This window comes from Cololabis saira, chromosome 8 (assembly GCF_033807715.1).
Source record: "Cololabis saira isolate AMF1-May2022 chromosome 8, fColSai1.1, whole genome shotgun sequence".
NCBI classification, from domain to species: Eukaryota; Metazoa; Chordata; class Actinopteri; order Beloniformes; family Belonidae; genus Cololabis; species Cololabis saira.
In genome coordinates, this window is record NC_084594.1 from 23,175,298 (window position 1) to 23,179,905 (window position 4,608).

The window sequence follows — 4,608 nt, forward strand, 5'->3', positions numbered from 1 at the left end:
GGTGGGGGCGGGGGGGGGGCGGGGCTTAGAGGAAGCGCCACTTTCAAATCTTGCTAGCTCTAGGAAGTTGCATAGAATAACTTTAAAACCCACTATCAGGTATAGATTTATGGGTTAGGATTGTTTGTTGTTGTTGTTCCTTTCCTTTTTTTTTGTCTTCTTTTTCCTTACCTGATAGTGGGTTTTATTGTTTTTTTTTTTGTAAATAAATTTAAGCCCACGAATAGACCAGGGAAAGTGAGGGTGGCCTTTTTTGTTTGCTTTAACGTCTTGCTTTTTGGTTGTTTTATTTTATTTTAGTTTTTTATCACACTCTTCACCCCAAGTCCTATTGTTTAAATTCGTTGTGTTTTGTGTCTTGTAAATAATTTTTTGTTGTATATAGTTGACCTTTTGTTGTTTGTGACTTGTGTAATTTATTTGCTTTTTTTTTGTTTGTTCTTCCCCCCCCAAGTTCTATGCTTAACCCATAACCCATTGTATTTGCTTAATACAAATCTGATATTTTCTGTATTTGTATCTGTATTTGCTTTATACAAATACAAAAATGTATTTAAATGAAAGAAATGCTCATCAAGGAGTTGTTTGTGTTGATATTTAAAAGAATGACTAGATATGCTTTTAAGAAACACTTGCAAGCGGTCTCTTAATTTTTTTTTCCCATGACAAAAGACATTGGGTTTATAATAAAACCTCAGTAAACGAGGGGGAGCTGCTCTGATCAGTGTTGAGCAGCAGCTGAGCAGGAGACCCTCTGTCATTCATTGAGCTGGAGCTGCGCGCTATGGCACAGAGCTCAGGTGGGACGCTCAGGTCACACTCGGTCTAAACGCCCTGACCAGGGGGATCACAGACGGAGTGAAGGCAGCGGTGACCACTCTCAGAATCAGAATAAGAACTGTTTTTATTGCCAAGAGCAGTAAAGGTCAGTTTACAGCACAAGGAACTTGTCTTGATGTAAGGTGCAAACATAAAGGTACCGGTAAAAAAAATACTTTAAAGAGAAGTATAAAAATAGAATTAAGAATTAAAATAAAATACCTCCCCCCCGCATAAATACACATAAAATAATAGAACAAAGAGGCTAAGTTATCGTGAAAAATGTTGTAGTGCGGTGACTGCCAATAGATTTGGGGTTATTTAGGGGGAGCTGGGCCATTGTTCAACAGGCTGACTGCAGAGGGGAAGACAGACACTACTTGTGGCGTGAAGTCCTGGTCCTGGTCCTTTTGACAAAGGGGACTGCAAGTGATAGTGTCCAGGGTGAGAGGGGTCAGCAGCAACTCTGGCTTCACTTGTCCGGGTCTTGGAGATGTCTTGCAGAGATGGGAGGCTACAGCCGATCACCCGCTCAGCAGAGTGAAAGCATGCTGCAGTTTGGTCTTGTCTCTGGCTGTAGCTGCAGCACACACACCACACTGTCAACACATTGCATTGCCAATTTGCACCAGACAGAAATGTTTAATAGCAAGAATAATAATGGTTTGTCATTCTTGTACTTAAACATTTCCGTTGTAGCCAACGGTGTATGGTTTGTGAAAATAAGATATCAGGCAGGAATAACACTTAATGTGAGCCCAGAAGCTGTAAAAGAATCAGAGAAAATGCAAAGTTAATTACGCCTAACATTCGGACTGCACGATCATTAATAGACAAAAAGATTTACCCAAAGGTAAAATAGCATATGACAGCTTGTGTTATTGTGGGGAATCCCATGTGTTTTTTTGTTTGTTTGTTTTTATAAAGATGACTCGTTTTATCCTTACTCAAAAAAATAAAACTCCACAAATTAACCACATTTAAACATAATATTTGACATATTTAAACATAATACTTGACAAAACTTGTAATACAAAAAATATTTGTCTTAATGTAAGTAATAAACTTGGGAAGTTTCATGGTGATACCTGCTGTTTACATTTTTACCCTATTTTAGCCTATTAACCTGGGGTGTCTCATCTTAAATAAAAATGACTCGTTTTATCTTTAATTTAAAAAAACACACAAATGAACCATGTATAGTCTATAACCATGACTTTGAGAACAGCATCGGTTGATTTGCCCTATAAATCCCTAATTTAATTGTGTACATCTATCATTACCGGTCTAAAGGACTCATGAGCGCGCAGCGCTTGTCCAGAGCGCGCAGCGCTCGTTCACATTGCCCCGGGGCATGATGGGAGGCCCCAGAGCATCATGGGAGGTGACTCAACTGCGCATGCTCTATGGGCCCGTGTACCAGGAAGTAAACCAGGAAACCTGTTCATGCTCGGGTGCCTCACAGACAAAAACTGTCCGTGCAGCAACTCTCCTGCAACGTAAAACAACAGTCTTCAGTGAACTTATATATATATAAACAATAATTCACAGTCACAAAACGTCGGACTGAAGGAAGCATTCCATCAGATAATGCATCATCAACTTGCTGTTGAGCTCTATTGTAGCACGTCCAAAATGGGAATGCCAGAAAATTGCCAGAAAATTGTCAGAAAATTGTCTCCAGATTAATCATATAGTCTTCAGGAGATTCTTAATATTCTGTTTGCACGCTGCAATTCAAGTGTATGCTCCTCTACAGAGACACAATAATGTGATTATTTAATTTTAACTCCAAATCTAGCCAATTGCGAACTGGTTGGTATCCCGAAATGGATCTGCAAGACCATCAGCAGCTTTTACCATTTCATCTATTTATTTATTTATTTTCTTAGCCTTCTTTTTCCTATTCCTGTTTACTCCTCTTTCTCATTCAAATTAATCAGAATGTATTTACAAAAGTCTTAAAAGAAATGAAACAAATTTTGGGATAAATTCCGATGCGTAAACTACACATAAACAAAAACTCACTAAACATTAAACACAAACTTCAGATCATCTATATGTGGGTTTGTGTGTCAGTGCATATGTGTAAATTATTTATCCTCAAACTACACTAACCAAACTCAATTGGTGCATTTCAAATTAACTCCCAAACTAAATGATAGCAGCACTGATCACAAATGTACATTTTTTTTTTTTTTTTTTTTTTTAGTGTGAACAGGCTGGTGTGCGCTCAGAGTTCCTCTTTTTCTAAAAGGATTGCACAACAGGTTTGTTTCTCCTCCACACAACCCTTTCTGTGTAAAAATATCACTGACATGCACATGACATTTATTTATTTTTTTTTTTTATGAGGAGAGCGTCACCTCACTTCACCACCTCTTTTTCCAGCAAACAAAAAGTTCTCCCTGCAGCATACACAGCCTGCAGTCCTTTATATCATTTTAACAAAAACTTCAATAGAGAGGAAATTCAATCCTCAACTCACGGACATCTAGTCTCCAAATGAGAAGACACCTCCCTCTTAGACTTCACCGAGCTTCTCATCCCATGCAGCTCTTCGTGCAGTCACACAGCACACTGCATCAGCACTTCTGTCTCTGTCCAATACCCCATCAAAACCATAGCTCTTTTAACATTCTTTTACAGGTTCGCAACTTTTTTGTTTTTTCGTTCTTGCTAAACCTTGTCCCGTTTTTGACATTTAATCAGTTCTTTTCTTTTAGTCTTAAATTAAAGATTATTTTAGGCATAAGTTACAGTTTAACCATGCATCGGCTATGTTAGCCAGTTATTTTCCTTAAGTTTCTCTCAGGACACAAGTTTCCTTTTTTTTTTTTTTTTACAGTTTGGTTTTAGCCTGATCTTTTAGTGAGCAATTTAAATTTTGCCTCTCAATTTTGGAAACCTCACATTGAACAGACAGTTTCCTGTTATAAAAATCAGACAAGACAAACAGTGGCTAACTGGTGCACTACAGGGATGACTAAACAGATGTAGACAGCAGACACTGAGGTGGTCAGAGGGGGGGGGCAGGCCAGGATGTCAGCAAGCATCTACCACACATCCACACAGACAGGTGGAAGCAGCAGTGGGATGATCAGAGGGGGGGACTGCAGGTCAGCACGCAGCTCCTGAAGCTCCGGCCTGCAAACATACACAAAAGAGAAAAAAGGGGGAGGGGCAGACCAGCACAACAAACTACAAGAACAATGGACAACAATGATGGCTGTGAATAAAAAATGGAAGAGGAGGAGAGAAGGGTGAGGGCACCTCGTTTTTAACTTGATATTGAACACAAATCACAGACCCAGCAGCACATATATCATCTCCTCCATGTTCAACATCTTTAGGGTTGTTGTCTTCTTTGTTTAGATCACACAATCAAGTACATCACAGCAGCTTCGTTCCAACACGCCTACTTCCGCTCCACATGCTCAATTGTTATGGAAAAGAAACTAGGCCAAGTTGAGTCGAGCTGAGATTAGTAGAGCCAAGTAGGTCCTAGTGAGAAGTTTCATGTAGATATGTGTGCTGTGTGGATATCAATTTGAGGATATACCTGATGTGTGTTTTTAGCCATGAATGTGTCTGTTTTTATATGTTGGTGTTATTTTTATGTAAAGCACTTTGCTCCACTGAGTATGAATACTGCTATATAAATAAAGTTTGATTTAATTTGAAGGCACTGACTAAACAAGTTTCAGGGACTCAAGTTACTTAAGTCCTCTAGCTGAAATTTAACCTAGTATTTATTCAGGTTTTTTTAATGTGTTTGTTTGCCTCAGA